We start from the raw sequence: 25,734 nt of genomic DNA on the forward strand, positions 1-25,734 counted from the left end.
AGTGCTCTGAATTTTGGTTTTGTATATGATATCTTAAATGATGTTGCATGTTAAGATTTAAAAGTTTCTAATGAACTATAGTTTATGTGTTTCGCAATTATAATCAAACAGATTCGGGTGTCCTAAATAAATTATGTTTTATATGTAAATAATGTTGTTTTTCCCATAAACACCAAGGTGATCATTTCTAATTAGGGTAATCTTCATAACATGCAACTCCCAATTTTTTCCTTCTTCCATCAATCATTATGGACATCATTTATTAGCTTCAAACATATTATGAGGGATCATTATTTACGTAAGATAAATCGTTAGTAGGTCTGCGGTTTATATTGGTTTCTTTCTTGTTATTATTAGAATATATGTGAATATATTTAACGGTGTAAACATTTCTTCTTTCATTGTTGGTCTGAATTAGTAAACTTTTTTGACTAATTTCATCAAAGTAATTGTCAAAAATTGTCTAGATAGCTACGAGTCGAAAAAAGTAGCTAGTTTGTATATCAGGTATTCAAACTGTGCAATAGAAAACTATTCAAGTAAAGTAAACAAACAAAAACTACCTATATTTATATTTTAAAAAATCGAACCATTCGACTGCACAAATGCATTACTGCACAATTGCACGTAGAAGTAAATGTTGAGAAATTGCATCGTTCAGGCAAATTGCAGGCAATATGGCGACGATAATAGGTATTGTTCAACTGCAGAATCAGAACTAATGTCAAGTGGGTACTTTTCAATCTAAACGGCTTTTATTTTATAGTACGGTGTTTTTTAGATCGTGGTGGGTAAAGAACCAACTTTCAAGTCGGAGTGTTTGACCAGGTCAAGCAAGTACTAATGCAACTTTTCTCAGTTTGTTTGAACCTTCTTAGTATCTAGGTTTCTTGGATACCAATGATTGTGTTTCGGAGAGCACGACTAACTGCAGGTTCCGGCTGTCATTGATTGAACATCTTTGGTAGTACCGGGTAGTCAGAAGCCAGTAAGTCTGACAATCAGTCTTACCTAGGGGTAATGGGTTACCCGGGTAACTGGGTTGAGGAGATCAGATAGGGCAGTCGCTTCTCGTAAAACACTGGTGCACTGCCGCATCCGATTAGATTGGAAGACATAATTGACCCCAACATAATTGGTAAACGGCTAGGCAGTTGGCATGGAATACATTTTAGTGTACCAGTTTCTAGTTACAAATAGAAGCTTTCAATAAAAAGTATCGTAATAGGTTAGTACTCCATTAAATGTTCGTTTTGTACAGCAACTGAATTTATTTTAAAAATAAACTTAACAATGCATTTGTAGTCGCAGTGAGATTGTATATAATGGCAACACAAGACTGCTGTTTTGTTACCCAGTCGTGTAAATGCGGACACAGACGTTTTCAGAATTACTTGCCGAGCAAAGCGAAAATGTTTGCATAAGATGTTTCATTTCGAAGAAATATACAAACATCTGAAAAAAATACGGTGATGGTAAATAAAAGCATAAAATGTTCAACACTTTTAAAATAACAGTAAGAATTTAAATAGTAGTAAAATAATAAAAACAAAATCATTGTGACTTCAGACTGTAAAGTCCAGGTTTCTTCGAAATGTTTTCCTTCACATTTATGTCCGAGACAATAAAATTATTACAAGTTAAATAGATATTTGCCTGAACTGGTATCGAACCCGCACTCTCATACTCTAGAAGCCGTTGCTTTAACCACTAGGCTACCAAAATAAATGCGAAATTAAGTTTGTTAATATATTTTGCTTTACTATTAAACCTCGGGGTAAAGGTAGGTATTAGATATTAAACCTTTACCTGCTTACATATAATACAAAAACCAGTTATTTTCCAAACTAGCTCACGTGAAAATTCCTGATATTATTGCCATAACATGAGGCGACATTATCCTTCTCTTGCTGAATAAATATAATATAATATTTAGCGTCACAACACGGGAACAATGTTACATACATTTCGGAATAATTTCGGGTAAGTTGGATTCTATTGTGTTCACAGCTGGTATGGAAAATTTTGTTTGTTCGTAGTGAGAAAATCAGTGGTTTAAGCTTGTAATAATAGATTTGAGCATATCGTGTAATTAAACACTATTATGAATTAGGATGAGCAACCTGTCTCTCACGATTTTGCCCCAAAGCTAATGAAAAGCTAATGTAAATTAAAGGCTACTTGGATGCGGGAAGTAGCTCCCTCAGTACGTATGTGGAACTAGAAATAGCTAGTTAGTTGATATATATAGTTATTCTCCATAAAATAAAGCACTATGTGTATGTATTTATTACAAGTGGAAGATTATAATTTAACCTTTAGAGAGATTTAAAGCAGAAAGAAACTGCCTTTAACATTTACAAAGAGTTAACGAAAAAGCCATGCCCTCGAGCACAAAAACATTGACTTCCCAAAAACAATTTGTAAGAACATCTCTTCTTACAAGAAAAACAAAAATTGGGGCATTACATAAGATACACTTGACAAATGAAATGTCAGTCTGTTCGTCACAACCCCCGTAGATTTGCAGTCTGTTTAAATTACTTCTCGTCAAAATAAATATGGCATATTTTTACTGTAGGAATTGTCTTAAAATTGGGTTGTTTTCTTAGCTAGTTGGTTCATTAAAACATGAATAATTAAAGATATTATTGTTAACACAGATTGACTTTCTGACATTTATTTTTTTTTATTATAGGCTCAGCATTTCCCGAGGTTAGTGTACAAACCAACAAAAAAACTTTTGCCTTTATAATATCAGTATAGATAATTCCTAGTGAAGAAATACCTTACATTCTATATTATGTAGCTAGATTATTCCACAAAAAGCTCTTAAGAAAATGCCTAGCATAAAATGTACGTACCTTTTACTGTAGTAAATATTTATAAGGTATCCTATAAAAATATCAGATATTGGAAACATGAACGTAATGTCTACTGATAATAATAAAATATTATACATACATTCGGGATAAGCTCGTCTTTGTACCACTTTGTACTATTTATTGCTAGAGTATTGGAAATAGGTATATAAAAAAACTAGAAGATAGGTTACATATAGCTTTCGACACTAAATTAATCTCCTACAATCTCCTAATCAACCAACTGATAGATCATATTTATTTTAGATGCTTTTATAATATTGCTGACGAATTTTCTCTTGAAAGGGTTATGAAAAATTGTAAAAGTTTGATATAAGTCTCGTACAATAAAGACGGTATCAATAACGACCACCTGGGGCATACCTCATACCGCCAAAGAGGAAAATCTCTCTAAAAGCACTACGTATAATCCTTCAGAATAAAAAGGCATGACGTTACATAACACTCTTATCTGCTGACTACGAAACCTGACGGAATCTCATAAACAGGCTTCAACTAAAATACATCAGGATCCCAATATACCTTTATAGGCCTACCCGGGGTCGCACTTGGCTGGTTTTTCTTCATTATTATTCAAGGCAGGTTTCCCAACCGCAGTTTCCCTCACGCTCCTTCGTATTCGGGGCACGGGCAGACAAATAAGTTAAATAAGTTTTGGGGAGATGGCGCACTCAATGTGGTTTGTGATGAGCTGTCAAATCTTTGAGGTGTCTAAATCTACGCGAATTATGCTTAAGTTCAGTAGAGCATTAAACGGTTAAAGTTTTACCTTCGAGTTGATGCAGAAGGGTTTTACATCGTAACGTAATTTGCGTCTTGTTGGACTCCATGAAAGTCGGGAAAGTTGGTAACTCGTGTGGCGATTGCAAATGAATTTAATGTTGAAACTTCAGCCATTATATGTAGTCCATTTGGTGCCTAAGTTAGTGTTACTTCAAAATGGTAGAAAGGTCAAATGAACCTAACTTAATAATTTGTCATCCTTTAAATCGAGTAAAAATACCGCCACATTTCGGCACCGAAATGTTTTCTAAATTCTTTGGTTAAAAACAAAAATTGAGACAAGTAGGTAATGGTATCTTGATCGAAAACTATTCTATTAAAAATAAAGATTTCGATAAGCCGAAAGAGTGAGAATTTCAGCATAAAACCGATAACGATCGTTGAAGCATAACGTGGAATAAAATTGTGTGGGTTTAGATGGAGCCAGTTTAATGCAAGACGACTACTTATAGCCAGCTGCGACACATGTCACGAACATTCGAATAGTATTGCAGGAAATGGATATGCAGTCTAAGATTAGCCGCGCACCGTGCACACTACGAATTAGTAGTCGGCCGACAGTTGGTTTGGGCTCATAACTTGACATGAAGATGAATGGCAGTACACATGTAACAACAATCAGGTATTTGACTGGTATCAGACTGACTAAAAACTTTGATTGAATTCACGATTTGTGATAAAAAATAATTCTATATCGGGCCAACAGTCAGCCAACTGTTTGCAGGTATTCTAAGGAGAGTATGAAATATTTATTTTGAGTAAAAAACTACATATGGGTACCATTTTTTAAATTTTCGACGCATTTTGTACCAGCTAATCTTCGAAATCGACAGTTCAGTCTACAGTGTGCGGCAGCTCTCACAAATCTCAGCTACACAGTACATCGATCACTAGGGGTTACAATAGTATCGCAGACGATAATCAGAATTGTGTCGCGTTCCCTACAAATCACCTCTGACTTGTGTTGAACAAGTATATATGCGTGGGTAGCGCAGATTTGTAAAGCCTTAAGTGAAATAAATGATTTGATTTGAACTTTATTAGTACAGTTTTTGGTTCAGTTTAAACTAAGCTTAGTAACGATCCCGCAGTCCAGGGATGTATCATTTTGACTTTCACTGGGGAAAAAGAGGATTCACATTTACCTAATTATACCTAATTTTAGCGGAAATATAATTTGTGACAAAAAGGTTTTCCTCTAAAATTAATATCTTTAAAAAAACATCTCAAAAACGCCATCCAAAATCAATTGATCACTTAAAATAAAATCCCACTCCCTCAGTTACCAACCGCTCCGAGGTTTCTCGCTACAAATAAACATTTCCCGCGAACACCACAAACCACTTCTACTGAAACAGCCGCTAAATCGATCCTCATGAAAAATTTAAATGCTCCGTAGATCCTTCAGACCTTCTCCCTCTAATATCAGGGCTTCTTAGAGTACGTAAAAAATTGGAACTGGCATGAGCACCAATCTCTATACGATAAAAGTATATATCTATGAAGTGGTTTATTCCACTTTCTCCTTTTATTGTTTTGTGTAATCAAAGATCATCCAGGTGACCAGAGTGGAATAAGCCAAAAAAGTTTGTCATTTTAAGTTCAGGGGCAAGGCTGTGGCAGGCAAGTGAATAAATGGCTCATTCATGACATTTCCTATAACATCGTTACACACACTACTAAATTGGCAAACACAAGTATAAACTAGACGAAGGAATGTGCATACGTGAATCAGTGACGCATGGCGCAGTATCTAGTACTTCTAACATGAGTTCAAAGCATTAGTATTTCTCGAGTATTTCTCGATACTCGATACCTACTAGCCTTTAGAGTAGAGTACAGCTAAGGCTTATCCAGTTAGTGAAATGCTCTGACGCTGTACATGATACAGTTTGGGTAGATAATGTTTATTTAACAGACTGTTTGGCTTGAAAGTTATTTTGTGCCAAATGAACCTTGAAATATATTTCAGCAGGCTAATACATTTTTTTTAGGCTAAGCACTATGAAAAAGCGTCGTAAATCATTTTATCAGATAGATCACTATAGCAGGCTTTATAAAATATTATAGTTGGGGTATTTTCATGCTTACGTATTACAAATAATGTGGTACCTAAATAGTTATGGGTTTTTGCATTAGGGATAGGTTATTGTAAAAAGCCTTCTACAGTATACAGCTTTTACAAAGACCCAGCATCAGCACTAAATAAAATATAAAATAACTAAAAGGTGTCTAAAGCTAGAATTAACTTATAATCTCTAACACACTTTCACGAAAGAAAATTGCCTATCTTAAATGAGGTTGTTAAACACTAGGTTTGTAATCAAAGATGTATGAAGTATGATAATTAACGTAAGTACAGTCAGCCGCATAAATTCTTGTAATTTTCCTGCTGTTAAAGTAAAAGTGTTTGGTATATGGATGTTGGAAGTCAAGCTGTTTTCCTTTATCATTAGTCATGGTGGCTTAGAAACTATCTATGGGGTTATCAACGATCTGACAGTGTAATATTTTGTGTTTGGGGAACTAAAATAGCGTTGTAAGTCTTTAATGGATAAAGTTGTTATAAGATACGTACAAACAAAAAGTGTCAATGTAAACAAAAGTTACTCAAAGTTAGCCAATAAATTGTGACGTTAGTTTGACCAACACAATATTTATATTTTGAACATGGCATTGTTTTCTTTTTACTTAATCTGTAATTTTATTATGCCACACAAAGCATCATTTAATTGCTGAACGACCTTATTTTACAAGTAACGAAGCAATTTGTGTTGATTTACGACCAGAGTTAAAATAATCGTAATTTATAGTACAAATGTTGCATAACTTATTTCGACTCGGTATTTCAAGCTTAGATGTTATCTTGACAGTACTGACATTATTTATTTAATTAAATTATCTTATCTTTCAGTAATTTAAAATAACGCATAAAAACAGCTTTAATATCAACATTACTTTATTTCATTTTATTTACCTATCTGCAATCTTTTCCATTCTAATTCTCTCATAAAGGACCTACTGGAAGAGATTTCTCAAGAAATAAGCTGTACATTTTGTACTTGATTGTTCTATTTTTTTTTTCTTATTCATAAACTGCGTACATAAATTGTTAAATAAACAAATAAAGTCGTAAGTAAACTCACATTAATTTGCCGTCGCCTGTACATCTATTTATATCTTGCGTCCTACGTGGGAGATTAGTACGCGGCGAGATAAGCGCGAGCTAAATAAACGAGAGCCTTTATGTTCCGTCCTTTAGATAACCTTCATGTAAGCACTTATTATTTCAGCCTTTTGTATGGAATCTGCTTATAGAATTAACAAGTGCGTTCTTGGTCTTTGATGTTAGAAAAGTTGTTATAATATTTTTTATGTTATAGCAAGTGTTTAGAACCTTTGTCCTACTCGTTAGTTTGATAGTAACCCTAAAAAGTAGCTTGTATACATTTTTTAGGTACACAAGTACACAAAAATATGACATTTTTCTTACCTACTTCTTATCTGAGCTTAAACCAGGTGAGCCTAAAAAGTGCTTTCATTTACATTTCCTGACTCATCATACGTCATTAAAATAAAGTTATACATAAAGATACATATGTAATGTTGCGTACTAAGTAAAACGTTATGGATAAAGCGCGATTCGCAACGAAAGTTGTTCCCTCGAGTACCAACATTTCTGTGCCTACCAACTTTTGCAGTGGATTAGTAAGTGCCGCTGCACACTAGAATTGACTAGAAGATGGTTGTTACACATATTGTGGCCTTCGTTTTTGTCCACAACCACTGTAACCTGATAAAAACATAGTATAATAGTAGTAATAGTTTAAATAAATCCACTCATTACTGAAATGGGTAGTTCAGGTAAATTACGAAATTGGCAGTAAGGATTATGGAAATGAATATCGCTTATCAAATGTCGACTAATATTAATAATTACATGTTAACATAACCAATGATGACAAGACAAAAAATCAACATCAGTGAAGTTTCTTACTTTGCGCTCACACTTAACCCACCCACACATATATAAATACACCTACGCAATTTATATGTTGCCATTAGAAAGTTTGCATGTGGATATTTTTTCTGTAAATAGGTCAACATCGCTGGTGAGTGATTTCGTAATTATTAGGTACGTATTTTAAAGTAAAATATTAAAACTAGAATTTTAGTTTTATTTATCTGAGTAGTTTAGATACACGTTATATCCATATCATAGATTTATTTCACACAAGTTTATTTACATATATTTTTTTAATACTTGCCAAAAATGATATCTGCCTATCCTTGTTCAAGACTACTTTATCGTAATTTAATAAAACCCTATTAAACCAGCAACCTGCTTCGTAAATATGACCGGTTCTCGTTACGGTAAGATTCGCTATCTGAATGCAATCTTTATCCCTCATTACCATTAATATTAAGCATCTTGGCCGGGCGTTGTGTACTCCATAACCCGGTAATTACGAGTATAAATATATAAGTTAATGGGGTAATGTTGTAAGCCAAAGGTTACTGATAACATTGATAATGTGAAAACCAGCTGATTGTGATAATAGAAAATTTGGGTTTTCGTTCAGGTTAATGACCTTTTTTGTGGGAATACTCGAGTTTGTGAGAATCTTTTGCTGGTGTTGATAGTGATAAGAAATCTTATCAAGTAGGTACCTACTCAAATGTTTGAATCAAAATATCCTTTGATAGAAGCTAACAAAAAGAACATAAGGTAGGTTTATTGGAGAGGTATACATTCAGGTTTTACCTTGACTGAAAAGTAATTTATTTTAAAAGAAAGAACTATCAAACCACTAAATAAATGACTTAAAATAATCTCACTAACTAACAAATTGTTCATCAATTGAACCACATTCAATTAAAGCTTATCCCAATAGAACCGCACTGCAAATCCGAAATGTTCAGCAATCTGTGACAACAAGCGGTGACGTCACAGCATAGATTAAATAAAACCGACAGAAGCGGCAACTGACTCAAAGCTCTCCACATGCAAATGAATCGAAATGTTTACTTCAGATAATCACTAATTCTATTGGTTTTGGGAAATGTTTGACTAATTTATTAGGATTTTGGTCTTTTATTTTTGATTTTGCGTATTTTGTATCGCTATGGAAGACCAACGCCCATTAATAATAATTTACTGTAGACGGTGGCATCATGGGAATTCAGTAGCTAACTCATTCTCTAGATAATTAAACAAACATGACAGAAACTTCCACTTTTCACTAGTGAGGTAATATAAAATTATTATTTTTTGAGTTGTCCATACAGCTCGGAATGTGAGAACAGAAACTTTCAGATAATTTTCACATACAAACTTATACTATAAATATGCATACTCATTCTTGTCTGTAGCACTAAAGGCCGTGTTTTCACATGCTAATAAATCTATTGATAGGCTAAACAATAATATTAATGTTATGTTTAAGTTTAAAACCACAATAGTTACGGTAGGTTAGCGATTAGATATAGAGTTTTAGTTATGTTAAAACTAACTTAACTGTTCATTTGTTTACAGTATATCTATGTATACAACATGTAACTTAATTAACGCACATCCTGAAATTAGTTTGTTCAGAATCGTTTACTGAATCGATTTATATCATAATTAAAACTACTTACTACAAAAATAATTAAAACTACGGAAATTATTGTCATATCAACCCTGTACAGGCAAAACAAATTCAAATAGACCGTAACCCAAAGTAATAAGACTTCGTGTATTGTCGGCTTTTTCCGTAGTTTCGTTATGTTGTGTCGAGTCGAGCGGCGCGCGGCGCGATATTTGCGTGCGTAGTAGTATGACCAAAAAGTTCTCCAAGAATTGGTATAACTAATTTAGTAAATAACAATGCATATACATGTTAAATTAAAAATTCAGTGTGTGTATTAAAAATTCAGTGTATGTATTATGATTATAACATAATATTCTAATTGGGGTGTTTGAGGGTGCGCGTTAATTACATTACATGCTGTATACATATACAGGTTAAACATAATAAATAACTTTACTTGTAAAACATAATTATATTACAAACTGATATTGTAACGAGGTAAAGCGTGTGAGATTGTTAGCTTGAGGTTTTTAATAGATATTCAGAATGTTTTGAACCGGTTTTAAATTTTAGTGATCTATAAAGAAATATTTGATTGTTTGTTTGAATGGAATAGCCTCCAAAACTACTGTACCCATTTCAATAATTCTTTCACTGTTAGAGATAAGCACTATCTGCACTGAAAATAAGCTTTTTCGGGACGTGGGCGAAACTGCAAAGAACAGTTGATTATTTTGAAAATTATTTAAAGTTTCAGTAATTAAATGACTGATAAAAATGTATTCTTAAATGTCAATCTGCAAAAATTGTCCTATGAACAAAGTAGGTCAGTTATTAAACTGAATCATTTAAAATAATATAACCCTATTTTGTCCAGACAATTTTAACTAAATTGAGATATCCAGTAAGTTAATTAATTCATGAGAAACTGTCCTGTATAAAATATAGCGTTATCTACAACAACAGCGCTCTCAACGATTTTGTAAACGTGAATAACAATTAAAACATTTTAACCTAAGAATTTTACTATTAAATTGTTATTTTAATACCTTGAATATACAAGGTGTTGATTTGCATTTGTGCCATAGTTCAGGAGGAGGGCATACAATACGTAAATAATCGATTGGAATTACAGTAGATGGGAAATAACTAATATGCACTGCTTTTTTTGTCATTGTAATGTCGGGGTATTTCCAAAGTAATCCAATTTTATGAATGAAATTTATGAGTGATCGTTGCGTATGCTTTGTGTTTGCGTTTGTGTGAGAGTGCAGCACGGTTTTAATGCCAGTAACATACGCGCCAAGTTTAAATAAGGCTAGATGACATTTATGGAATTCCGAAAAAAAAATTAAAGAAAAAAAATTACGTACCAAATTTTTTATTGATTTGGGTCGAGAATCATTAGCATAATTATCTCCTTGAATATGGCACGGATGCAAATCAACAGCTTGTATTATAATTTTTCTCTCCATAGTAAGGTATATTAACTAACAATATAGGTAACACACCTGTTTTTTTTTTTGTGAATACTTTGTATGAAGCAATTAGTGATTTGGGGCCTACTAAAGAAGATTATTTTTCCTTAAATAAAATTTCGCTGTTCATTATTAGACTATTGCTCTGAATTTACGTAAAATCATACATTTTGTTCCGTGAATCGCCTCCATTCAATATTCGGCCAGCTTCTCATATTTCAGGGAAAAAAACTTCTCTGAATATTCTTATTTTATACTTTTTTGGGTATAAATATAGTCTTTAGACTTCTTTAATTTGGCTACAGCGGCTATTCTGACATAAGTAGACACACCATAGTACATTAGCATTAGCATTAGAAGTTAATATTCTTTTTTTGAACAAATAATTAAGGGATTAATTTAATAACTAAAGAACGTTCCAGGATCTCTGCGAAACTACCTCCCAAAGCCGGTCAAAGTATACTATATCCTTTCTCAGCCTCTAGACTTTTATTTGTACCGAAATTTATTTAAAACGACAAACGGTTACAGCATAAAATAATTAGGGTATAAATGTAATAATATTCTAACTCTCCCATAACGGGCCTGTTGGAAGAAATTTCTCTTGAAATAAGCTGTGCCTATGTACTATGTGTTCTATCTTTCTTCTTTTCTGTATTCTGTGTGTGTATCTGTGTACATGAACTATTAAATAAATAAATAAATAATAGTTTTTAATTACACCTGACATAAGACCGATTGTAAATTCTAGGCGCGAGAGAAACCGCTGGCAAAAGATAGTAAAATAATAACTTGAATTTATCAGCATGTATTTCATACCAGTATGGTTAACATGTTAAGAAAAACACCATATTGTTTTCTCATAACATACCGTACATTTTCCCTTGCGGGGCTACTGGAGTAAAATATTATTTCTGTAAAATTGGCAGGCACCACCTGCGACCTAATAACATTATACTGAGCGATATACTGCTCGTTTATTATATACAATATGTATATTGTATACATGTATATATTACCTGTATGCTGTGTAGAAATTGGTTTATAAACGTGTCTTATGTTTAGAGCAATGCTTAGTGCGGACGGTCCATGGATGGGTGACCGTCTTTTATCACGACGAGTTACGACGGTAATTTAAATTAACTATCAATTTTCAAAATTGTCATTTGAACAGCTGTGGTAGTAGTTACAGTCATTCAGAAGTTAGGAAGACCGACAATCAGTCTTAACAAGGTAACAAGGTTGAAAAGATGAGATATGCAGTCGCTCTATTTTAAAATACTGGTATTCAGCTGCATCACTATTAGACTGAAATACCGACCCTAACATAAGCTGGGCTGACAAAGATGAAGTACTATCGTTTGATACATCAAACTCAATTAAATACACCATACTTATTTATAGAAGAGTACTTTCTAAATATAATTATAGATTTTTACTTAAAGTTCCCTCATATACACGAGTATCTCCAAATAAACTCATCGATTATCGTAATTGAATGTTCGAAATTTGAACGTGAATGACGTAAGGTTCCTGGTGTCGAAATGAAACGTCAATTTGACGAATGCCGAATGTCGAAACGTCATTCAGTATGATGTTATTAAGGTTTCTGTTACAGAATCGGATTCAAGACTCAAGACGTCGGATATAATTAAATTCGATCAATCAAATGGTTTCAATTCTATTCTGAAGGTAAGATCTGTACTTGAGGTTTCTACTAGACTATGCACGCTTGTTAAAATAATGATTGGTATACCTAATGATAGAAGAATTTTTGATATTGCTCCTGTAGTTTTTGCGCCGCATAACCATGTAGATACAAATCGTTTCTCTTTACGAAAACAATGAAGAGTAACTTTTGGCTGTGTGTCGAGTTGTCCTGTGGGTATAAATAAATTAACACGACTATTTCCTTCCATTCATAGGGATTAATTGTTGTTTAAGGATATTATAATGCATAGCTAAGGAAAATATATACATACTTCAAAATCGACCGGTGAACCACTTCACCCCAAATATGCTATTTAATCAAATGACGTTGCTTGTACTTTCAATCAATCAACTTAATTAATGTAAATAATCAATCATGATTACGATCAGGGATGGGATACTACTGATTGCTATGTTTTTAACGTTATATTTGTTACTTCACTGCGCTTATTCACACAATAAAATGTATTTAGGGCTGATTTCCTAAAAAAATGTATTCCTACTTGTAATATTAATGTGAAAGTAAGTTTGGTTGTTGGTTACACTTTCACTCTAAAAGGGCTCGACATTTCACTTAATACCTGAAATGAACATCACCGTGATTATAAGCTGTTAGATTCGCACCTTTTATCTTAAATTACATGTTTAATAAAGTCTTTAAAATGAATTCTAAAAGCTTGTTTATCAAAAAATATATATTTAGATTATTTTTTAAATGTAAATAGAATTTTTATAAAGTAGGAATTACTTACTAATATACTTCAATCTTACAAATCTAAACAAACAGTCCAAACTGCCCTTATGTCCTTAAAAAAAATCACCAGCATAAAACCTTCAAGCCTTTCAACATCCCAGTCATGAATGTAGACTTAAAACCAGATTCGAGGGCCACCTTACATAATCGTTCGGTTGAAAATCGACAGTCATGGTCGGTTCACACCAGCTGAGCTAAGCCACGCCCGTGTAAACCCATCTTTATATGTACGCGTAGGTTTTGTGAAAGGGCTCGAAAGGTTATGTAATATTTGAGCTGGAGATTTTTTTGTAAGGTTATTCTTTACATAAATAAAGTGTTCTTTTAGAGTACCTGCATATTGTAAACTTTTAGTCGGCCGATTGTTTGTTTGCACTCTTAAGTCAGTATGAAGATGAATGATAGTACCTACTAACATTACAAAGATCAATGAATGATATTACCTACTAACATTACAAAGATCAAGCATTTAGCCGGTATCAGAGCGACTGAAAACTATGTTGGAAATGAAGATAACAAAAAAAAAATTATAAACTTTGGGTCAACTGTCTGTGGACTGTTTAGTCAGCAGTATTAAACGTAAGCACCTAATAGTTGAGTCATAAGATGATCGATACTCAGTTTTGTGCTTGTTTAAGCTAGCTAATCTCAGGAACCACTCGACTGATTAGAAAATCATACATAGCTAAGTTCATAACTGCATCAAGGGCCGATTGACCATGAGATGTGGTCGACTGGAGGATAGGTGACTATCTATCATCAACTATTAGTTGCTCGGTGTTGTTGAAGCTTCCCAGAAACAGAAACATATTCATAATATAATTTATTTGCAATATGTTTCTTTCAATAAAAATAAATAAACATTTATGCTCTCAAGAACATGATTTTTCATTTGAAGAAACATGTTTACTATTTTCATAGTGGAACTCATCTCCCTCTCAAACGATTTGATTAACTTTTTTGTTTATATAAGTTCAATTTAAATATGATGCAAATATTTATTGAAGCGAGTTAAGTTATATTTTTATTGCGGTAGTTTAAGGTAAAATTAACCGTCACGCTTTGAAATACAGTTTCTTAAACTTATTATAGATAAAAGTAAGTTTAAAAAATATACTAATGTTATAAAGCTTAAGATTTTGTTATGTGTTGATGCTTACCTATTTCAGGTCCTTCTGGACCGATGTAAAAAAATAAAGTGTTACGTGTTAGATAGCTCCTTTTTCAGGAACAGAATTATATAGCCTATAGATTAAACTTTATCCAGCTACGTGGAAAAGTTCTACCTAGAAATCGTTGACTTAATCTAGTTGGTTACATTGCATTTTATTTGCAATTCCTAGATAACTGTTAACCTTTGGTGACACGTTTCCAGATCTCGTAATTTCTAAGTACCTATAAGATGATTAACTTGCAGTCAGGCCCCACAATGCAGCATAAGCTATTCTGATCCTATAATATGCCATACCACATCCAGTAGTGGATTATAAGCAATCGCATTAGTATTCAATTAGCTCATTTGTGCTTACTGCGTAATGTATCTATCATATTAGTGGAGGCGGCAATTAGCGTTAGAGAGCATGTCAAATGCTTGACCTTATTGTAGGGTGTTCAATTACTGTATTGGATTGTAAACTGATAACGTACGTGGATAGGTAAGTAAGTGCATATAAATAATAAATAAATAAATAAAAAATCTTTATTTTTCTCTTCAATTACAGTGTTAAAAGTACATTACAATACAAGTTGCATTTCTAAGAGAATGGTGTCTGCTTAAGGTTACCCCTGTGTTACAGATCACCATTAATCCTATTGAATTTTATACAGTACATTTTGTAAGGAGAGAGGCAAAGAGAAATCTAAAATACATCTATGCTTATTATCGTAATGCTTATACCATAGATAAATTAAAATAACAGAAAATAGGAATACGTTAACAAACATAAGTCACTGCACTTATTATTGCAAATAAACATTTAAATATATAACACATAACATATAATTATACGCGTTATCAATAATAAATAATAATAACACAAAATTAACTTAATATTAAGAGCCACTTTTCCGTGGGTACAATTACATTCACAATTATGCACATAGTACATACGATGGCGAACTTCTAATTAATAGTACACATAGTTTAGATGAGAATGTTTAAAGACATATGTGGTGTACGCGAATGAGAAAAGTGAAAAGTGGTTAGTGAAAAGCTATGTGAAGATCGTTTGTCGTGATATGGGCATGTGAATAGTAATGAATTGAAAATCATATTGTGAGCATAGTATTGAGCATGAATGTGGATGGATACAGAAGAAGAGCATTTTAAGGTTGATTGTAAAAGAACCCAATTCTGGGTTAAGCATGCCGTTGAATATAAACTATCTGTATTTTTCGTGTATTATATACTAAGTGGCCATAAAGAATAATAAGAAGAGAATGACCAACGAAACCAAAGATATTTAATTAGCTGGAAATAATGGTACTCATGAGATGACTCAACAAATAAGAATCTGTGATTAGGGATGGTGTAATGCTTACATATTATTATCATCAGCAATTACTGATATTTATTTTAGAAATTGTTGAGGTTCATTTACCTGTTTGAAATAATGAGAAAAGAAGTGTTACACAGTAAGTTATAGATCGACAGTTTTGTCTGAATAGGTAATTTCTTCGAAGGATTATTTGTTCGGAATTCCAACATCTTTATTGTATCTTCGTACGTCTTTATTTTAAGGGATTACGTTTATAACTCCAGAGCCTGTACATTAACACACTTAAGTTAACATAAATGAATGGTATAACATAAGTACCTTGAACTTTCTATAAAGGTACATTAAGATACATACATTAAGGATACATTAAGGATATACGTACAAGGTTTTTAGCTAATATTATAACAAGATCTCTGTTTTAGTTCCGATAAAATATTATTACTCTTGAGGGTATCAAGGAAATAAATTATAACGACCCCTGAAAAGGCCTCAGTTTTGGTATATAAGACAATGTAATTAGTCATACATATATTGTACCTATACATAGGTGGTCATTATTACCGATTAACTAATATGTAACGTAATGTTATTCATTTAAAGTAAAGTTAGAAACATTACTAGATAAATAGTATTGGTCGGGAAATTATTTTTAGCAAAGTTTTTAACAATCTATAATTATGATAATAGTATAGTAATACAGGTACTTCAAAATAATATATTATAGTAACAAAACTATATATATCACATACCTTTCAAATGACGATCAGCATCAGCAAAAAAATCATCAGAACCCAAACTTTTTTAAAAATCACATTCGAAAAACAAAACTGCACTGGCACTCGAGAAACCGAAATTGAAAACAACGAAATTGCAATTCGAACGTCGGAAAAGTTTTAAATATGGAATGTGGTTCGCGAGCCTTCGGGCGGCTTCGGCGGGGACGAGTGTCCCGTTCGGCGGTCGGGTAGCTACTGGCAAGGGTAGGCTTGCCAGCCCTGGCCCATTGAAACTTTTATCACCTTATTTTATGCAGTGGCTTAGTTTACGCTGACGTGTGCTTTTTGAATTTGGAATGTTTGGTGACAGGAGCACTATATGGCCGTTCGCACGTTTTTGAAATTCTAAATAAACATTCTTTTTTATTGCAAACTTTATGCGGGAATGTGGCCTTATCATTGCATTTATGGTTTAAAAATTTGTCTCTATAACATCGTGGAGAGGAAATTTTCATTATTTCCATGACTAAAGCCAGCCAGTGTCACTTGACGAAGGTTTCCTTGTCGACTTTTTAGGGATTTGTGCTGCAAAAGATTTAAATCTTTAATTTGACTTTGATTGATGACAGTTGGGATTGTTGTTTTATAAGGACTCGCCTTGTTTTAAAGGATAAAGAAGGTTCACTGAAGCGTGTTCTATAATAAATTAAAAGCCTATTTTTTACTGCTGTCTGTCAAGTTAAGAACGTTGCCTTATTGAGGGCGTCCACATTTTTTGAAGTCAATTAAAAATAAAGTTTTCTTCAAGGACAAAATTACACAGGGTTTCCTGATGATAAAGTAAAACATCCATTTATCATTGTACATGACACATTCTACTATCTTCAATGAAAAACAAAAAACATTGTCACCACAACATTTAACTAGGTGTCAAGAGCATAACTTGAAAGTAGGCAAGTTGCGCCAACTTACTTCAAGTTACGGCAAGTGTTAATAATTACTTAATTACACAGAAGTGGTTCACAGAAAACATGATATCTGCAATATAATTACTTTTTAATGTCGCAACAGTTGGTAATTAGAACTTGCATGAAGGTCGAGGAAATTACGAAAATAGAGGCTAAAATGAAACTGTTGATATTGTAATGAAAAGTGCTAGCATAGTTTGTGTGAAGCTGGTTATATTAAAAGTCTGACTAATGTTTCATATTTTGATTTTGGAATTTTTTTATTTGCGTTGTCCAATTGTACAGCAAACACGTAAAGGTAAGAGATCTAAGGTGATCTTCACACTGCCCCGCATCACGCTGCATCTTGCGTGTCGACGCACCTACGCGCGTTCCTGCGGGAGTGCAGATCTGCATCATCGTGCGGGTTTTTCGCGCACTCACGCGCGTAGGTGCGTTTAGTAGATTCACGCACAGCGAGTTCCATTTTCAAATATACACGTCACGCCCATTCAAAATCACGCGCGGCATTGCGGGATTCAGTGTGCCATACCTTGCGTCTCGCCCCGCACCTACGCGCGGGGGTGCGTGTTTCTCCGCATGTATGTGCGTGATCCGCATGAACGCGCGTGGATGCATTTTCAGTGTGTTGGACTATGCGTGTTTTCCATACAAACGGAGATATTTCCATACAACGGAAAAAAACGCATCCACGCACTACGCTGCATCATGCGGGGCAGTGTGATAATCGCCTAAATGATCATAAACATATTGTTACAAATAAACTTATAACTTACAACTTCTTTCATCGTAACTTCAATATGTTAGCTTTATCAAAATACTATAATATGGTTCCTATAACTATATTGACCACGATTAAACACCATTAAATGGCAAAATTTACTTCAGCCATATATAAAACCAACAACTTCTTTTCGAATCGCCTATTAATCTATCTGTTCCCTGCAGCTGTCCTCAGGAAACTACCAACTTTCTGAGTCCGGATATAAAGTAGTCTATGTCCTTACAAAGGCAAAGGCTTATCTGTGTATTAAACTACATTTGTGTTCAGTAGTCTCGGCGTCAGACCCGGACAGATAGACTTACTTTCGCTTTTAAAATATTAAGTAAGGATTAATATTCTAGCTTCGTCGCTTTGAAAATAAATAATAATTCATTTAAATACCAATAAATATATTTTTAAACGTTTGACGTAAATGAGATTTGTGTAATAAACAGTATTCCCTACTAATATTTTCTTCTAGACACTTGGAGAATATTGCTGACAAAATTATCTTTTAAGCGTTTATTTTTTTATTAAATCTTGCAGATGTGATTTATGTATCCTTATAAAATTAATATTAAAAATATTCTGAAGGATTAACGCTTTAGCAGGTGTCTATTTCATATAAAATTGTTTTCATATACTATGTTCTTTAAAGCAAATATTTATATTCTTATGAAATTATCTAAAACTAGCTATTTCACTCGCTTCTCTGATTCCCGCATCCGGATAAAAAGTAGGCTATAGATTTTTATGATGTGAAGGGTTAAATTATTTCCCAGTTTCATTAAAAGCTATGGTCAGCCATTTTCAGTTCGACATGTCTGGCTGTTACTTACCTACGAGCTCTTCAGTGATTTAAAATACACGCCTATATTACATATCACACGCACCCAAACATTTCTATTTACTTATTCATCACGAGTCCAAATTCCAATATTTCAACAAGTCCTGCAAATATTTTATTCAATACATAAATATGATTAGGAAACCTAATAAACATTTGCCTAGAAAATACACGAAAATACATGAAAAACACGTATTTTTTTGGAAAAAAACTCGAGTTTTCTGTCATAGGATTGTACGTGCTCTCAATGGAGTATGAAGCTGTATAAAAGTTTTATTTCGAAACAAAATAGGAGACGTGTTACTTTTTTTAATATCCCTGGTTATGTGAACAGATCTGGATCTGGTAAAAACATTGTACCTAGCGAATGCTTCACTACATAGTATAAAATAAAGTCGCTTTTTCTGTCCCTATATCCCTTTGTACCTACGCTTAAATCTTCAAAACTACGCAACCGATTTTCATGCGGTTTTTTTTATAGATAGAGTGATTAAAGAGGAAGGTTTGTATGTATGATAACATACATTAAATAGTGGGGAAATGCTGTTATCCCATGCGAAGCCGGAGCGGGTGGCTAGTTAATAATATTATAAACTACATTTTTTACGTCTGGATGTATGGATATTTATTCCTCTTACAAGCAAAACCTACCGGAAGGATTTTGATAAAAAGCAGTTGTGACGTTGCAAACTGTCATTGAACATCCTTGGCAGTCGTTACGGGTAGTCAGAAGCCAGTAAGTCTGACACCAGTCTAACCAAGGGGTATCGGGTTGCCCGGGTAACCGGGTTGAGGAGGTCAGATAGGCAGTCGCTTCTTGTAAAGCACTGGTACTCAGCTGAATCCAGTTAGACTGGAAGCCGACCCCAATATAGTTGGGAAAAGGCTCGGAGGAGGATGATGACGTTGCAAACGCCATCTGTTTTTTAATTAAGATTAACAATCGATTTGTGTTGGATTGAAGATCCAACTAGATAGCGTTGTGTGTTCTTAAGCTTGGGTTTCCTAGGAAAGCGGTGCCGTCATATAGCGACCGTCATATTAAGCTTTGGTTTCCTAGGAAAGCGGTGCCGTCATATAGCGGCCGTAATACAGCGGTGAATGACGTCACCAGAACGTTGTCTATGTAAACAAAATGGGGCGGTTTCCTAGAGAGCGGTAACTGACGCCGTAACTTCAAAAAGCGGTGCCGCCATTTGCATGACGGCCGTCTTGACGGTGTCAGATAGTTTGGTGAACGTTTTATTGAAAGCGGTGAAACTTTTTTAATACGTATTTGTGTTTTTTTTTCGGAACAACGTCAAAAATTTGTTACAACTCTTGGAGCAGCGAGGACGACGAAATTTTAATAGATTTCGTTCGTAACCACGAAGCAATATATAATATAAAAAGTAAAGATTATAGAAAAAGTCAACTAAAACAGAATTGGTGTCGTGAAATTTGAGAAATATTAAATAAAACAGGTTAGTAAGTATGATATAACTAACAAAAAGTTTATGACGGTGTGTTAAAACGGCCGTGGAACTTTCCGCATGTCATCACCGTAAAGACGACCGTCTATTTGCGTCCGTAATATGACGGTCGCTATATGACGGCACCGCTTTCCTAGGAAACCCAAGCTTTACGGACGCAAATAGACGGCCGTCTTTACGGTGATGACATGTGGAAAGTTCCACGGCCGTTTTAACACACCGTCATAAACTTTTTGTTAGTTGTATCATACTTACTAACCTGTTTTATTTAATATTTCTCAAATTTCACGACACCAATTCTGTTTTAGTTGACTTTTTCTATAATCTTTACTTTTTTTATTATATATTGCTTCGTGGTTACGAACGAAATCTATTAAAATTTCGTCGTCCTCGCTGCACCAAGAGTTGTAACAAATTTTTGACGTTGTTCCAAAAAAAAAACACAAATACGTATTAAAAAAATTTCACCGCTTTCAATAAAACGTTCACCAAACTATCTGACACCGTCAAGACGGCCGTCATGCAAATGGCGGCACCGCTTTTTGAAGTTACGGCGTCAGTTACCGCTCTCTAGGAAACCGCCCCATTTTGTTTACATAGACAACGTTCTGGTGACGTCATTCACCGCTGTATTACGGCCGCTATATGACGGCACCGCTTTCCTAGGAAACCAAAGCTTTAGTCTAAATCGTAAACAAATTAAAGGTTTTTAATTAATTGTTTATATTCAATAATTAGTAGCAATTATTTAGCGATGTTATGTGTGGTGTTTGGAAATCATTTGATTAATTTCATCGGTCTGATGCATTCGTACGGAAGGATCGATTAGTCGAGTTTGACAGGAAATGGTTTGTGACAGGAAGGATTTTGCCCTGTGGTCGAACATTCGAGAGAGTGCGTTGTCATTGCGATGGAAAAGGATTTTTGGGTTTAGACGTGAGGAGTCACGCCATTTTGGGTCTGAGCTTGGTGTCTGGAGGGCCCAGGGTTCTGGAGCCCTGAGACCACGAGTGCCATCGGGCCATATATTTGTCAGGCATCGTTTCCCGCTCAGCCTTATCCAGGATCCGTCTGCAATAGAAGTAGACTTTGTTCCCGACTGTTTCTGATGCTTGTCGGCCATTATTTCTTCGGAGCATATTTTGGAATTTCCTGTGAGTATATTGTACGTGTTTCTGTTCCTCTCGGAATGTGTAGATTCATGCGTTTCATACAGGGTTGTTGTCTACAGGTCTGTTTTTTTAGGAGGGCCTTAATCTCAGGCTACTCTTGTGCACGTGGTCACCGCGTGGGTGATTGGTGTCGCCGTGGTCTTGCGACTGTTGGTCGGCCAGGTACGGTCCGACGGGTGAGCTGTGACAGCGTGGCTGACCCGCAGTGGCGGCTACCGCCTCCACGCTCCTCGTTACATGAAGACGTCAGGTAGCTTATGTTGTGCGTGAGTGCTGTGTGATTATCTGTCCTGTATGACATACCCCGGAGGACATGATTTCCGTGTGGAGATAGACGGACCCCGTCTATCACCGATGCCAAGGGGAGCTATTTGAGAGACTTTCAGACTAGGGAGTTGTATGCAGAGAGAGAGTACTTTGTGAGCCTTGCCTAACAAGAGCTTTGCATTAATTTTATTATCTGCCTGCGTGTGTGCAGCATAGTGATTACTTCATTTAACGATTGAGCTACCAGTCACCAGTGTTCACCTCTCGAACTTGCAAAGCGGCCCTGAGGCCTTGTTTAGAATCAATATACTCATGTTCACAGGTATAGGATTTGGACAGAGGTTGCCACTTCAGACCACTGTCTGGGGCGGTCAGCTCTGTACTGTGTGTGCAATTATTATTGTGTGTCTATAACAGCATTAAATAATAATAACTTAGATTGTCTGTAAAATACATGGAAGTGAAATATAATTGTGTTGTTTCATTGGTTACCTATATCATTTAATTTTTACTGTAGAACGGTGGAAGTAAAAACCCCGTGCCGGGTTACACAGTATTAAAGTTTTTTACATATGAATAACATAAAGGCTACGTTTCATCTCCATGCGGAAAGTGATTCCCTCGGGACGCGGGTGAAAACTAGAACAAAAGCTAGTAATTTATTTCAGAGTTTCATTTAAGGAAACTAATTCGCGAGCACCAGAATGAAAAATAAATTAATCAATTTCGTAATTACCAAAGTCTAGTGTCCATATCATCTCAATCAATTCAGCAATTTTATCATGAAAGCATAACAAACATTTTTCGTATTCATGATACCTCGTAACACGGTAAAAAAGTCCTTGCTAACCTTTCTCTAAAAATCACAACCTTTCTCTATAAATTAAACCCTCGGGAATTTTGTACTAAGCAAACTATAATAGATTAGTTCATTAATAACTATTTGTTTCGCTTCCTGGTTCGTTAATTTTCCCATAAAAGTGAATACGTGATCAATTATTTAATTAACTCGCGCTGATGTGAAGGACGGCCATTGTTTTATAAAATTGGTTTTCCTACAACATTGTATTTAGTGCAATAGCAGCTAATATGAAAATTATTACATATTCGCCGTTTTCCCGGGGTTTTAACCGTGTCGCGTGAGAACTATAAAATATAGCCCGTGATACTCAGGAAGAGTGTCGCTTTATAAAAGTAATTTTTTCAGATTTTTTCAAATCGTTTCGGTAGTTTCGGAGCCTCTAGGGTACTTACAAAAGAACAAATAGAATAATATTAATATAAGTCTACCGTTCTCGCCAAACTTTTTGACGTCACGGAACATTTAGCGTAACTGTTCAAAAACTAATATCAGCGGGTAGCAGAGGTCCGTGACATGCGACTATTTTTCCTTGGAATTTAGTTGCAGACTGCCATTCAGCTTGGCGAGAATTTTATCTGGTTAGAGTTCACGTCAATATAGTGCAAAGAGCGTGAGACGAACTTACGACCTGTATATTTCTAAGCCACCGCCTTAGCCATCCGTTTCATAAATTGTTTGTGGTTCGTAAGTAAGTTCAGGGTAAATTCTCATGACAAGACCATTACAGACAACTACCTTAAACCCTGATACTACCAAAGCGAAGACGAGCAATGCAGAGCGGAGAAGCTTTTTAAACAACCAATACAATTTCCTCGCATAGTGGATATTACTCAGTAGGAATACGGTACAAGATATGGGAAAAACTAAATTAAATTACAATTTAGTTTTTCGCTCCGCTCGATTCCGGTTTTGGTGGAAACTGGGCCTTAAACGGGTCCTTACTTGCAAAAATATAAGCTCATAAATAAGCCTGTCTTTCCATGGCAAAGACATTCCCATAGCGCTTGATCTATGCCTTATTATACTGAAAATACATACCTATACATAATTGAATTTCATAAATAAACTGCCTTCAAAACCATCGATGAAGTCAGCACGTTTTTCCCATTAATCAGTTTTACCAGCAGTTTGGTCGTTTGCGCCATAAAACGGTCTTATCAATTTTGGACTATCAAAATTATTGGTTTAATACCGGAATATTGTTTGGGTACCCGGAATAATATTGAATTTATGTGGAAACAATATTTTTGGATGTAAAACAGATAAAAGGAGCTGAAATTTTCTGGATTTGGGCAGCAAAAAAATATTTGTAATTTTTATTCAAAAATAATTACTTCAAGTTCCATAAATTAAACCACAAATTCGAAGCTTACATAACATGCCAACCAACATAATCTCTTTATATAAAATTCTTAAATAACGTCATGTTCCAAATAAATTACTACGTTACATAACCTAATTTCATCGAGCAAACATTTTCAAGAGGGCCTGAAAATAAGGATGTTTCAAAAATGCGTGTAATTTTTTAACCACCCTCACACTTTCCTTGTTAAGGTTGTCACACACATAACCAGCATGGTAACGATCCCTAACTGTATGATCCGTATTGTCCTATTGTCCTGGTGTGCGGCGATTGTTTTACGATTCCGATTAAAGTGTTGCAGTAGGAAGTATCATATCATATCAATTAATAAAATTGAACTGCTGAAATTATGCGGTAATGATTCATTTCCAAGGTGATAATATGTGTGCTTTTCTTTTTAGGAAATCTTCAATGACCCCTTCCACTGTGAGTGCAGCGTGAAGGAGTGTCAGACGCTTAGTAATTAAAACCGACCATGTTTATTCTGCAGCCTATTTTTTGTACCAAAGGTACCACGGTACCTCTTTCGAACATTCCCGCATGAGATACGTATGCTATGACCCTTACCCGGTATGTTGTGACGTAACAAATAGGCTCGGCGTCATACAATTTAGATTTGATGACGTCATTGAAGGTGAAACGATGACGATATAGCTACAGGTTATCTCTATGTTATGTTGGGTGAGATTACGTGAGGTGAATTGAGATTAAAATACGTGTTATTGTCAGCCATATATTTTGAGGTAATTTACTGTTTTGAGTTTAAGCTTGGGTTTCCTAGGAAAGCGGTGCCGTCATATAGCGGTCGTAATAAAGCGGTGAATGACGTCACTAGAACGTTGTCTATGTAAACAAAATGGGGCGGTTTCCTGGAGAGCGGTAACTGACACCGTAACTTCAAAAAGCGGTGCCGCCTGTCAGATAGTTTGGTGAACGTTTTATTGAAAGCGGTGAAGTTTTTTTAATACGTATCTGTTTTTTTTCGAAACAACGTCAAAAATTAGTTCCAACTCTTGGAGCAGCAAGGACGACGAAATTTTAATAGATTTCGTTCGTTACCACGAAGAAATATATAATGTAAAAAGTAAAGATTATAGAAAAAGTCAACTAAAACAGAATTGGTGGGTTGAAATTAGAGAAATATTACATGTTTATAATAATTTAATTTTCATTTTACATTACAGTACTTAATTAGCTACATTTATCTTATTTAAGAACAGCCTAATGATGTGACGGTGTGTTAAAACGGCCGTGGAACTTTCCACATGTCATCACCGTAAAGACGACCGTCTATTTGCGCCCGTAATATGACGGCCGCTATATGACGGCACCGCTTTCCTAGGAAACCAAAGCTACGACGAAAATATGTTGAGATACCTAATATTAGAGTTTGTTTTGCAGCACTTCTTAAGAAGGAAGAATTAAAGACATAAGACAGAAGGATAGCTTCCTATTTTTTTCGTCTAATAAAAAAGTTCCTAGCACTTTGCAAACCTCAATAAAAACGCACAGTTAAACAGACAGACTCTATGAAACCAGATCAGATCGTTAAAAACTCTACGAAACTATTGAATGTTGCATTTACTAGTGTGAACAGTGAACCCTATGTCTGGAACGATGTGTATA

General features: G+C 34.7%; 1 protein-coding gene across 1 annotated transcript in view; it reads right to left on the reverse strand.

Annotated features, from left to right (window-relative positions):
- The window catches only part of LOC124637536 (metabotropic glutamate receptor 2-like), a 156,056-nt gene extending 139,414 nt beyond the window's left edge, over nt 1-16,642 (reverse strand). The window contains exon 1 of the mRNA XM_047174049.1: nt 16,428-16,642. The gene's annotated coding sequence lies outside the window, so the exon portion shown is untranslated. The remainder of the gene's footprint in view (nt 1-16,427) is intronic.
- Between the last annotated feature and the right edge of the window lie 9,092 nt (nt 16,643-25,734).

The sequence above is a fragment of the Helicoverpa zea genome, chromosome 16 (assembly GCF_022581195.2).
Source record: "Helicoverpa zea isolate HzStark_Cry1AcR chromosome 16, ilHelZeax1.1, whole genome shotgun sequence".
NCBI classification, from domain to species: Eukaryota; Metazoa; Arthropoda; class Insecta; order Lepidoptera; family Noctuidae; genus Helicoverpa; species Helicoverpa zea.